Here is a 14018-nt window from a genome sequence, read left to right on the forward strand (position 1 = left end):
GGAAAACCACTAGACCATTCAGGTATGACCTAAATCAAATCCCTTATGATTATACAGTGGAAGTGAGAAATAGATTTAAGGGCCTAGATCTGATAGATAGAGTGCCTGATGAACTATGGAATGAGGTTCGTGACATTGTACAGGAGACAGGGATCAAGACCATTCCCATAGAAAAGAAATGCAAAAAAGCAAAATGGCTGTCTGGGGAGGCCTTACAAATAGCTGTGAAAAGAAGAGAAGCGAAAAGCAAAGGAGAAAAGGAAAGATATAAACATCTGAATGCAGAGTTCCAAAGAATAGCAAGAAGAGATATGAAAGCCTTCTTCAGCAATCAGTGCAAAGAAATAGAGGAAAACAACAGAATGGGAAAGACTAGGGATCTCTTCAAGAAAATCAGAGATACCAAAGGAACATTTCATGCAAAGATGGGCTTGATAAAGGACAGAAATGGTATGGACCTAACAGAAGCAGAAGATATTAAGAAGAGATGGCAAGAATACACAGAAGAACTGTACAAAAAAGATCTTCACTACCCAGATAATCACAACGGTGTGATCACGACCTAGGGCCAGACATCCTGGAGTGTGAAGTCAAGTGGACCTTAGAAAGCATCACTATGAACAAAGCTAGTGGAGGTGATGGAATTCCAGTTGAGCTATTCCAAATCCTGAAAGATGATGCTGTGAAAGTGCTGCACTCAATATGCCAGCAAATTTGGAAAACTCAGCAGTGGTCACAGGACTGGAAAAGGTCAGTTTTCATTCCAATCCCAAAGAAGGGCAATGCCAAAGAATGCTCAAACTACCGCACAATTGCACTCATCTCACACGCTAGTTAAGTAATGCTCAAAATTCTCCAAGCCAGGCTTCAGCAATATGTGAACCGTGAACTTCCTGATGTTCAAGCTGGTTTTAGAAAAGGCAGAGGAACCAGAGATCAAATTGCCAACATCCGCTGGATCATAGAAAAAGCAAGAGAGTTCCAGAAAAACATCTATTTCTGCTTTATTGACTATGCCAAAGCCTTTGACTGTGTGGATCACAATAAACTGTGGAAAATTCTTCAAGAGATGGGAATAGCAGACCACCTGATCTGCCTCTTGAGAAATTTGTATGCAGGTCAGGAAGCAACAGTTAGAACTGGACATGGAACAACAGACTGGTTCCAAATAGGAAAAGGAGTTCGTCAAGGCTGTATATTGTCACCCTGCTTATTTAACTTCTATGCAGAGTACATCATGAGAAACGCTGGACTGGAAGAAACACAAGCTGGAATCAAGGTTGCCGGGAGAAATATCAATAACCTCAAATATGCAGATGACACCACCCTTATGGCAGAAAGTGAAGAGGAACTCAAAAACCTCTTGATGAAAGTGAAAGTGGAGAGTGAAAAAGTTGGCTTAAAGCTCAACATTCAGAAAACGAAGATCATGGCATCCGGTCCCACCACTTCATGGGAAATAGATGGGGAAACAGTGGAAACAGTGTCAGACTTTATTTTTCTGGGCTCCAAAATCACTACAGATGGTGACTGCAGCCATGAAATTAAAAGATGCTTACTCCTTGGAAGGAAAGTTATGACCAACCTAGATAGCATATTCAAAAGCAGAGACATTACTTTGCCAACAAAGGTTCGTCTAGTCAAGGCTATGGTTTATCCTGTGGTCATGTATGGATGTGAGAGTTGGACTGTGAAGAAGGCTGAGTGCCAAAGAATTGATGCTTTTGAACTGTGGTGTTGGAGAAGACTCTTGAGAGTCCCTTGGACTGCAAGGAGATCCAACCAGTCCATTCTGAAGGAGATCAGTCCTGGGATTTCTTTGGAAGGAATGATGCTAAAGCTGAAATTCCAGTACTTTGGCCACCTCATGCGAAGAGTTGACTCATTGGAAAAGACTCTGATGCTGGGAGGGATTGGGGGCAGGAGGAGAAGGGGACGACAGAGGATGAGATGGCTGGATGGCATCGCTGACTCGATGGACGTGAGTGTGAGTGAACTCCGGGAGTTGGTGATGGACAGGGAGGCCTGGCGTGCTGCGATTCATGGGGTCGCAAAGAGTCGGACACAACTGAGCAACTGATCTGATCTGAGCGATTAAACAACAACATTTCCCTTGTTATGAATATCTTCCATAGTAGTGGAGTTCATAAACTAATACTGATTTCGTTATGATTATTTTAAAGCCCCTGCTTTATTGTGTTTGTTTTGTTGGGTTTTTTTGGTCACATCATGTGTGGCATACAGCAACTTAGTTCCCTGACCAGGAATTGAACTCACACCCCATGCAGTGGAAGTTCAGAGTCCTAACCACTGGACTGCCACAGACCACAATGATATTTTTTGAAATAAATAGAAGTTTATTATTTTTCTTCCTAACCCCCTGCCTCTGGCATACCCCCGTGTCTGGTAGCCCCAGTGGTTACTATTGGTTTAGGAGGTCCCCTTGCTTATCAGATAGCTCAGAAATGAGGCCCAGAGGGGACACCAGGTGAAGGGAGGTCAAGAGTGTGAATGCTGAGCAGGTACGCGGAGATGGAGTGACTGGCAGCACCAAGGATCACTTGGAAAGGATCAGTCCAGAAAGCATCTTGGAAGCTGGGTTTAGCTGGGGAGGTCAGAACCTGCTAGAAAGAAGGGTGTGGCATTTCCAGGGTGGAGAGCAGCCCCGGTGCAGACACCAGGGGAGGCAGGAGCAGAGGCAGAGCAGGTGGCAGTGAGGTAGAATCTGGTTCGCATGAGGAGCGCGGCCTGGCAAGTGACACAGAGCTGGTCTGAGTCAGGGCAGTGGGTGGTGGACTCCAGGCCTGGGTCTTGGGTGCTTTCCTTCTCTAAGAGCCTGTCTGCACATTTCTGAGCCCAAGGTTCTGTCACTTCTGCTGAACTCTGTGTGTCCCGTGCTGTGTTGTGCTGTGCTTAGTCGCTTCAGTTGTGTTCAACTCTTTGTGACCCCACGGGCTGTAGCCACCCCCCTACCCCAGGCTCCTCTGTTCCTGGGATTTCCCAGGCAAGTTGTTATGGAGTGGGTTGCCATTTCCTCCTCTGGGGATCTTCCCAACCCAGGGATCGAACCAGCATCTCTTGCATTGGCAGGCAGTTCTTTACCACTGCACCATGTGGGAAGCCCCTGTGTATACTGGTTTCCAGTTAAAACAGTGGGGTTTTCCTTGACCCTTGGGAGTCCATGTATTGGGTTGGCCAAAATGTTCTCGTTTCCTATCACAGCTTACAGAAGAACTTGAACAAATGTTTTGACTAGCCCAATATCTGGAGGACAGCCACGATCTTGGAGAAGAAAACTGCAGCACGACCCCCTACTCCTCTCTTCAGGCCATGAGATAAGAGCTGTCTGGGGAAATCAAGTCCTTTCTGGCACGTATACACAGAATGCACCCACGACGTACGGTACTCACCCCCTCACTGCTGGCTTCTCTCCACATTCTGATTCCCAGGCTTTCCGTGACTTTAGATTGGGGGAGGTCCGGAAGCAGAGCTCTTGGGGTCCCCTCCATCTGGACAGACACGAGCCCATGGACTTGTGCCCAGTGGCCCAGCGCCCTGGCCATCACATAGGCCTGGGGTGTAGAAATGGGTACAAACCAAGATCACAGATAGGTAGGAACGTAAGGATGACCGATGTGGTGCCGAAACAACTTCATCATCTGTGCGCATCCCTGGAGGTGGGACTGGCTCCCTTCCCTCTGCATTTCCATGTCCAGCTCAGGGCCTGGTGCGCAGTCCGTGTGTCAGATAATTTGTCCATCCACACGTGCTTACCTCATTCACTGTAGAACCAGGAAAGGCCTGGGGACCCTGAGCCTTGGGTCCTGCTATTCCTTTCATGGTACCAAGCTACCAAATTGCTTCTGGACCTTGATGTGGCTGAATTTTGGTTCTGCCAGCCACCTTGCTCCTCCACCCCAAGTACACCCACACCCGTTCCTCTGCTGCTTCACCCAGGCTAAAGAGCAGATGTGGCTCACAGAGACAGCTGTGGCCACAGGGCCATTGAACACCCAGGCTGGTTAGCTGCAGCCAGGCTCAGCCCTGGCTCTCGGCAGCCTTCTTGGAGAAGGGAAGGTACACGTGGGGACAGACAGTGGTGCTCAAACCCTTAACACTCAGCGGGGCCACAGTGCCTGGAGGATAAAGATCCAAAGTCCTTAGGGTCAAGTTAGTCCTCCATCATTTTTCTGGAGCCTTCTGTCTCTCCGTTACCAACTTCTGCACTCTCACTCAAATCCTGACTCTACTCACCCAGCTCCCCAGACATCCATGGCTCAGTCACATTTAATATCTGCCATTCCTTATAGGGGGCTTCCCTGGTTGGCTCAGATAGTAAAGAATCTGGCTGCAATGCAGGAGACGCAGGTTCAATCCCTGGGTCAGGAAGATCCCCTGGAGAAAGAAATGGACACCCACTCCAGTATTCTTGCCTGGAGAATTCCAAACGGACAGAAGGGCCTGGCGGGCTACAGTACGGGGTTGCAAAGAGTCGGGCATGACTGAGTGACTAACACTTTCATTCCTTATACGTGTCGTTTGTCCACCGGCACAGAGGATATGTCCAATGAATGTTTAAAACTGCTTCTTCTGTGGAAGGGTCTCCCTGCAGCAGGCCAGGAGGATTCTGGTTTTGAGAGCTGTTCTGTCAGACAGGGCTTGGGGCACCACCTCCCCACTGTCTACCTCATCCCTCCTCAGAATTTCTCCAGAGAAGCACCCAGTGGACCCCAGAAAGTCACGGAGCCCAGAGGCTCAGCACAGCTGGTCCCCAGCAGCAACCTTTCCCAGTATCTTTCCTTCATACCACCCCTCCCCCATTTCTTCTCTGCCTCCGCCAACCACACACACCGCTGGGATCCTCAGATGGAAGGTCCTCGGCAGCTCCAAGGGCTCCCCAGGCTGCTGCCCCTCCTCTGGACTCCTGAGTGTTGGCGACCTTCAGCCCAGTGCAGCCATGACCCTTGGGCTTGGAACCAGAATCATCCAATTCATCTTCCTCTTATCCTTCAAAGGTCAGTGGGGCACGTGGGCTTCTGGGAAGCCCCCCGACTCCCAGCATCCCCTGCGACACTCAGCCAAGAGCAAGGAAGTAGCGTGGGATTAAGTGCTCCCTGCTGTCCTGAGAAGGGCCAGGCTCATGCCCGTGGACCACACAGCTTTCCGCCCATCACCCCTCATCAAAGTCCTGCAGCATCTCCACCGTCCTAAGGAAGAATGGCTCCAGTGACATAAAATCATGAAGGATCTCAAGCTTCCCCAAGGCTCAGTGGGAAAGAATCCACTTGCCAAGCAGGAAACGTGGGTTTGATCCCTGAGTTGGGAAGACTCCCTGGAGAAGGAAGTGGCAACCCACTCCAGTATACTTGCCTGGGAAATCCCATGAACACATGAGCCTGGGGCAGGGCTACGGTCCATGGGGTTGCAGAGTTGGACACGACTGAGCACAGCACACACATGAGGGACCTCAGACCCATTCTGTCTGGTTTGGGAGCACTGGTGGTTCTTTTCCTGCAGCTGACTTTCCCGAATCTATTGAATATTAAAATCCATGCACCGCCTGGACAGGGCTGGAGGGAAACTGGCTCCTCATGGAGAGCTGGCCACGAGCAAGTCTGAGCGGTTGTTCTCCAAGAAAGAAATCTTAAAAGATTTATTAAAAGAAATCTTTTAAAAATCACAGGAATTGCCGGAGAGTCTGAGTGCTGTGTGTGTGCATTATCTTCTCCGCTTTGAAAACCAACCCAGAGTCATAAATTAGCAACACTGGGAGGGGTCTTGAGACCACTGCGTGAGTCCCCGCTCTGTGTGAGGAAGCCGGAACCCACAGGGAGGCAGGGCCCGCCTAGCGGGACAGCCCGTCTCCTCCTCCTTCTCTTTAAAACTTTGACTCATACGCCCTTTTACCCAGAAACCAACCCACTTGCCCAGCTCCCCCAACAGCAGCTTTGCTCCACACTCTGATTTCTGCTCAGCTGCTGTTTTTATGCACCTGCTGGGTGTGGCCTTTGTGTATGCATCATTATGTACATTTTAATGACTTATTTCTCCTATTAACCTACAAGCTAGAAAACTACTGATTCATTTGGGTTTCTTCTTGTAAACTACATGCTAACACCTCATTACCTAGTGACACCCGACTAACGGCCCCCAGCACCCATCTTGAGGGTCTCTGGCTCCCACCAGATCCTGACTCTGCTACTTTCCAGCTGCAGGACTCAGTCTGTCTAGAGGTGGCGCCAAGGGAAGGCTTTAGTCCTCACAATTGTCGTGGGTGTTTGTGTGCGCAGTCGCTAAGTCATGTCCGATTATTTTGTGACCCTGTGGACTGTAGCTCGCCAGGCTCCTCCGTCCATGGGATTTCCCAGGCAGGAGTATTGGAGTGGCTTGCCTTTTTCTCCTCCAGGGAATCTTCCCCACCCAGGAATCGAACCTGCATCTCTTATGTGTCCTGTGTTGTCAGGCAGATTCTTTATCACACACCCAAACACACGAGGTATAAAGTGAAAACAACGCATTTTGAAACCCAGCTTCAGACTAGTCTCCCAGTACCCCTGCATCCATAAATTAAAATGATTAAACTTCAGCAGCTACTGCAGCTCCCTCATTCTCAATTTCCATCATCTGTAAAAGGGAGGAAACGATATCCACTAAGGTCATTGGGTAAGTTCAGTAAGATGATCCATGTAAAGCACTCAGCACTTGGGAAACTTTAGTACATGTGCGCGCACGTACTCACTGGGATTAGGGGTCCAATGACCCGCAAAACCTGGTCCCCATCCTCAAATGCTCACAGAGGCAGAGAGGAGGCAGACAGGAGATTCAGTGATGACTGTGTGGGACTTCCCTGGGGGTCCAGTGGTTAGGACTCCTCGCTTCCAATGTAGAGCTCGTGGTTCGGCCCCTGGTCAAGGAACTAAGATCTCACATGCCACGTGGGGCAGCCAAAAATTTTAAAATGATGACTGTGTGATGAAATGGATGGAATAACAGAGGGGTGAAAGGAACAGTGTTAATCGCGGGCAAGGGGATAATACCTCCAACTGTGGAAGGTGGTCTGGGGAGATTTCGCAAAGGAGAAGAGAAAATGCCTGAGCAAGAACGTGGCGCATGAATAGGAGTTTCCTGGGAAGACAGGCGTCTCGCTGGCCCCAAGGAACATCTTGTAAGAAACCAGAGGCTATAAATATCACAGCGCCCCCAAGGTGCATGAGTGACCAACTAGGGGCAGGGAGGGGCAGTGAGCAAGACGTCAGCAAGACGTGGCTTCCGCCCACGTCTCCATCCGTGACCAGCTGCACAAGCAAGAGCCTTCACCTCTCCGAGCCTTAGTTTCCTCATCTGTAGAAAGGCAGGAGAACAGGACAACCACCCCCAATAATTATCACCCATCGTTTGGCAGTGGCACCTACTCAGTAGCCTGGGCACGGGGCAGCTGCAGAGTTTTGGGCTGTATGTCCTTTGTATCACACAAAGGAGGAGAAAAGGGCCTCAGAAAGAAGTATATGGGTGAAGGTCCCCACAGTGGAGATGAGAATCCTCCAGGAAAACACCAGAAGGGCTGAACCGCTAATGGCAGGGGTTGCTGCTGTTCAGTCGCTCAGTCGTGTCCGACTCTTTGCTCTCCCATGGACTGCAGCATGCCAGGCTTCCCTGTCCTCCACTATCTCCTGGAGTTTGTTCAAACTCATGTCCATTGAGTCGGTGATGCCATCCAACCATCTCATCCTCTGTGGGTGAGGCAGGGGGCAGGGATGCCAATGAAAGGCGCAAGTCAACAGATGAGAGGGGCTTGGAGGAGAAATGGACAGTTTGTGAAACTTAAGATGAGTGATGGGCAAGAGGCATTTAAGATGAAGACTTTACCAACAAGAATTGTACGTGTGAGTATGTATGTGTGTATTAAAGGGAAGAAATGCAGGGTACATAGCAAGCACAATGGACCTAGCATCATTATTCCTCTTGTCATGGAAAACCAGCCCATTTCCCTCTTTTCCAGATGAATAACCTGAGGCCCAGAGAAGCAAAGCCATCCTCCCCGCCATGACCCTGAGTGGGGCTGGGGTGGGAATGCCCAGTGGAAGGATTGAAACAAGTACTGGGGACTCCTTGGGCCCGTGAAGACAATGACCTTGGTTCAGTGGCTCCAAGTAGATGCTACCATCTATCTGGGTTTTTAAAACTGTCTTGTTTTCTGAAAATAGTTGCTCAGTCCTGTCTGATTCTTTGTGACCCCATGGACTGTAGCCCGCCAGGCTCCTCTGTCCATGGGATTCTCCAGGCAAGAATACTGGAGTGGGTTGCCATTCCTTTCTCCAGGGGATCTTCCCTACCCAGGGATCAAACCCGATTCTGCACCATTTGAGCCACCAGGAAGCCCTAAAAACCATGGTATGTGTCATTAAAATTATGAGAGGCCAGCTGATGTCAGGAGCCAGGATCTAAACGCTGCTCCCCAGTGTCTAGGAGGATAAAGTTGTGTCTGGACGGCTGCCATGGAAGCCCAGAGTCCTGAGTGGCGGTGGTCACACCTCGGACAGACATTTCTGTGGCCTCCACGTCACTGCCCTGCCCTGTGACATGTGTCATTGGGACACAGGGAGGTTCCTGCTTGGCTGGGGGGTCAGGCAGGGGTGTGGAGGGGAGAGAGAGAGAGAGATCATGCTTGCGTCCATGGGGCAAACTGGAAAGTCCTCTCCACTGTGTGACCCCCAGACAGTAGAGCCGTGGGGGAATGTGCACAGGGAAGGCGGGAGTGGGAGTGTGGGGGGATGTGTCTGGAGGTGGGGCGTCTTTAGACACTAGGAGCAGCAGGCGAGTCCACGGTCTTTCTTGGGATTCTAGCCGAGCGAGAAGCGTCTTCCACTGCAGGAAGAAGTCACCAGGACAGGCAGGCTGGACTCCCCGCTCTTCTGGTCTCTGCAGGCAGTGCACACCTGGGGAGTCCCCATATCGCTCTGACATCCCCTACTCAGGCTCCCAGAGCCCCACCCTGCCCCCCCCTGGGGTCCCTCTACCCACGTGGGTTGTGCTGAGAGCAGGCGGCAGTGCCCAGGCCTGGTAGGGCTGGCAGGGGAAGGGCTCCAGCCCGCCCCCACGCCCCCACACAGCTCTCTACCCTCCAGCTGTCGCTCCCCCTCCAAGCCCACCATTTGGCAGAGCGCAGCCCCACCCCCAGCCCAGTCTGGTCCAGCAGGCACGGCTTAAGTTGCCACAGAAACTCTGACTTTCCTGGGGTTTGGAGCGGCCCAGGCAAGGAGGGAGGTGGGCGGTGTCTGCGGCTGCGGTTCCAAAGGCTGCTGGCTTCGGGACCCCTTTCCTCCCACGACTTCTGGCGGGCACGGTCACTGCCTGGACCAAGGCCTGGCAGATCCTGGCCCGAGGGGTGCGTGGCCTACTGCTGGTTCCTATTCCTCCCCCCACCCTGAAATCCCGAATAGCAAACATCACTCTTAAAGGGTCCACTTCCACATTTCAAAGAACTTTCTAAAATTTTATTCCACATGGTCCCCACTGGTTCCCAGAATAATTAAGACTAATCCTGTTTGGTCAGAGGAGAAACTGAGGCCAAAGAGGGTGAAATGACTTGTCCAAGGTCCCACGTTAGGGTCGCTGGCAGGGAACCCCCGAGTCCTCCGCAAGCCATGTCCTTAGCCCCATACCCTCTCTGGGTGATACAGCGTACTCCCAGAAGCCACAGCAAAAATGTCTTTGCACTTTTCACAGCTTCCCTTTTTCAGAAAAGACCCTGGAGGTGCCCCATGAGGGAGCTGGTGGGGCAGCAGGGAGACAGTAATTCACTTCCTCTTGGGCAACCTCACCACGTCTGGGCACCAAGACCCACCCTTGCCTCCCCACTTGCTGGAAACATGTGCTCTGTGTCCTGGGCAAATCTCTTGATTGATGTGATAAACCCCCAAAGAAAGATGCTTTGTCTGTGTTTTTCCATAGAAGGAATGGGAAGCTTCAGAGGGTAAAGAAAATTAAGAGAACTGGGGGAGGAAGAGGGCAGAAGAGGAAGACATGTGCCCTTGTGGGCCTGGAGACAACAGTTGCGGGGGCTTGCTCCTGCGACGTGTCCACCTCTTGGCAGTTTCTCGCGTGTACTTGTTAACTTGACCCCAACTGGCTTGAGAAGAGACCCCTCCAAGGCAGCAGGCTCATTCCTGAATCCACAGAACCGAAGTCACCAGGTCCAACACAGTCCTAAATTCTGCCAGTGGTGAATCTACACCCTGGTCTTACACGTTTCCAGAGAAGGGAGTGCCTTGATCAATTCTCGGGTCTCAGGTTCTACTTAGAGTCTAGCCTAAATCCTTCCTGCTGCACTTTTAAAAGACCTTTGAATCTCAGTGGAAGAGAGAGCAGGCGGGATGCCAACAGGTAGGAAATGAAATCAGGAGGCTGATGGTTTCCCTCTTTTCTTTCTTCTCCCCTCTCCTCCTCCTAGTCCATCACCTCGCTGGCCCCCACCCGTGGGGCCACTTATCAGATGCCCCCACTGTGATGAGCAGCACCTATGTGGACGGTGCCCTTACGAGTTACAGATTTTTGCTGTGAGCCTTCAGGCTTCTCCTTGCAGCCCGGACAAGGGAAATCCCATAATGAAGGATTTCATGGGGCTCAGAGGCTGGGAGCGGCTTTTCTTTCCATCTGTCATTTTACTTCATGCCTTGACCTTTCTGTTCCCACGTGGGGTGGTACCAGGAAGAAGCCTGGGCTGGGGAGTGAATGTCTGGGGTGGGCCATGGACTAGGGGACAAATTAACCTAGACAAGTAGACTGGGGTCAGATAACCTTGAAAGGGTGCGTTAAGGACCAGAATACATCCTTCAGGGCTGTGGATGGAGGCAGGTGGGGTGAAGAGAAAGGTTTAAAGAGAGGAGAGGGGCTTCCCTGATGGTCCAGCGGTTAAGAATCCGCCTGCCACTGCAGGGGACGTGGGTTCGATCCCTGGGCCAGAAGATCCCATGTGCCACAGGAGCCTGTGCACCACAACTGCTGAAGCCCATGTACCCTGAGCCCTGCTCTGCAACAGGAGAAGCCACTTCAATGAGAAGCCTGCAATGAGGAAAGGCACTCGCTTGCCATAACTAGAGAAAAACCTGTGCAAAGCAGCAAGGACTCAGTACAGCCAAAAATTTCCTTGACAAATTAAATTTAAAAGAAAGAAAGGAGAGGATCCAGTGAGAAGGAGTCCTCTGTGGAAGTGGGACCACAGAACAGCGTAGGAACCCCTCCCTGTCTAGCCGCCCTGGCCAGACACCCAGTGATGCCACTTTTATCAAAGAAGCCAAGGCTCTTTTGTTGCTGTTCAGTCCCTAGGTCATGTCTGATTTTTTGCGATCCCATGGACTGCACACGCCAGGCTTCCCTGTCCTTCCTGGGATCCCCCAACTGTATGTTTAAAAGCTGTCTTGACCCCTTGCTTGCTAGGACCTTGGGTCAATCCCTTAACTTCCCCAAGCTTCACTTTCCACGTTGGAAAGCCAAGGGCGGGGACTCAGATGTCACCAGCTGCTCTACTGATGGAACAGGCCACCGCCCAGGGCTCAGCCTGGTACCTACAGGTGGGCAGCGGGTAAGCAACGATGCTGGGCGCGCTTCGGGGCAGGAAAGGACCCCAACACCTCCACCTGGCAGATCTCAGAAACCAGAAAGCCCAGCTGTGGCCTTGGTGCTCACAGAATACCTGGAACCTGCCCCGCTCCACACCCAGTAGGGCCTCAGCCCCGGACAAGCGGCGGTGAGAAAGCAGCCGGGGGCTTTGATGCCAGTGAAAAGGCCACCTTCTGAGCAACTTTCCCATGTCGGGTCCAGACGGGGCTGAAAAAAACTCCCAGTCTCCAAGGCTCCACCACCAAATGCCCGGCTGGCCCTCAGCTTTGCAGAGGCCAGAGCCTCCGAGATGCACAAGGATTGTAATTGTTCGCAACGCTGGTAACATTTCATCTTCCCAAGGACCTTGTTCATTTATCAGGGTTCTTAAAACCCTTTTGTTCCTAGGCGCGCGGTGAGCACAGAAAACATTCTATCTAATATCAGAGCACAGCTGTTCCCTGACAGACAGACTTGGGGAGAAAGCCCTTAAAAAAGGGGGAAGGGGAGGAGGGGTCTATCCTACCAGGGACAGAAACACGGGAGAAGCAGTCAGGGCAGCTGCCTGATCAGAATAAGCTGTGTGGGGGCCCTGGGAGAAAGTCACCCCAGCAACAGTGGGCCCCCAGGCGCTGAGTCCCGAGACAGAGGCTAGGCCCCAAGTCGGGGCTCCACCCCCTGTAGGGTTCCTGGCAGTCGTACCCGAAGCCCCAGCCAAGGCCCCTAAAAATGTTTGAAGTAGGTGTGGAGTCTTGAGTAACATCTTCTTAAGGGCCAGTGTGGCTGGAAAAAAAAAAAGGCCTAGTGGAAAACTCTGTCCATCCAAGGCCACAGACGACCAGGAAATATTTTCTAAAAAGGGCTTTGATTGCTCCTGAAGGCCCAGGACAGAGTAATCGGGGCCTGGCCATGGCGGGAACTCTGTGACGTTACCCATGGCTGCAGAAGGTGGGGGCAGACAGGTCCCCAGTCTAGGATTTATTTTCAGCTCTTGATGATTGAGTCAGGAGTCGTGTAAAACTTGGATAAAGGAAAAATCACATCTGCGTTGATGAAATGTCCGAACAGTCGACATCACTTTAAACGGCACTTTATTTCATAAATCAAAGCCACATTCTAATGGGGAAAAGGGGACTTTCCTGGTGGTCCAGTGGTTAAGACTCCGCCTCACAATGCAGAGGACACGGGTTCAATCCCTGGACTGGGAACTAAGACCCCACGTGCCGTGGGGCAACTGGGCCTGCAGGCTACAATTACTGGGCCTACGTGCCACAAAGAAAGATCTTCAAGATGCAACGCAGATGCAACACAGCCAATCAATATTTTTTTATTTTTTAAAAAATAAAAGGGAAAAATGATAAAGTTCATTGAATCGCCTTTTCAACACTGAAAATTACAGTTGCCTTGTAATCAACTGAAAATAAAGTGTTAGTCGCTCAGCTGTGTCTGACTCTTTGTGACTCCATGGACTGTCCATGCAATTCTCTAGGCAAGAATACTGGAGTGAGTAGTGATTCCTTTCTCCAGGAGATCTCCCCGATTCAGGGATCATATCTGAGTCTGCTGCAGTTGCAGGCAGATTCTTTACCATCTGAGCCACCAGGGAAGCTCATACTAATGACAGGGGTAGGTTTAAGTGGTGGTGCTGTGTGACCTTGAGGAAATGTCTCAGCCTCTCTGTGCCTGGGATGCTCCAGCGGAGTAAGAATGAAGGCCCTTACATCACAGGGTTGCTGTGAAGGTTTCAGGAGCTTCTCCATAAAATGTGTTTCAAAGAGGGTGAGAATCTCTTGAGCCTCCCCCTTTAAAAGTAGAGGCTCAAATTTTAATGAGATGGAGGTGATCACAAGGCTTTGTTGTCATCAGGAAACAGGTAGTCTAAGCTTGATCACTAATTGGATCCTGAAGCACCTCCAGGCCTTGGTTATCTCTGCAGGAGGCAAATGACACCCATCTATTCCATCTGACCCGAAGGTCAGGGGTCTTCTGCTTAGGAAATGTAAAGGCGTAGCTAACTGTGATCTATCATTATGACAAAGTATCTTTATTAAGGGCTTCCCAGGTGGTGATAGTGGTAAAGAACCCGCCTGCCAATGAAGGAGATGTAAGAGAAGTGGGTTTGATCCCTAGGATGGGGAGATGCCCTGCAGGAGGGCATAGCAACCCACTCAGTATTCTTGCCTGGAGAATCCCACAAACAGAGGAACCTGGAGGGCTACAGTCTACAGGGTCGCACAGAGTCAGACATGACTAAAGCGATTTAGGACACAGTGCACATCTTTATCATGTAATTTATTTCCTCTCGTTCAGCAAACAACCTCATGCAAGAACTTTGAATGAGTACTGGGGCCCAAATTTCCACTGCATCCTTATTCTAACAGATCAATCGCTAAAGAGCGACAGGCAAACAGTGGGGAAAA

The sequence above is a fragment of the Bos mutus genome, chromosome 5 (genome assembly GCF_027580195.1).
Source record: "Bos mutus isolate GX-2022 chromosome 5, NWIPB_WYAK_1.1, whole genome shotgun sequence".
In the NCBI taxonomy this organism is placed as follows: Eukaryota; Metazoa; Chordata; class Mammalia; order Artiodactyla; family Bovidae; genus Bos; species Bos mutus.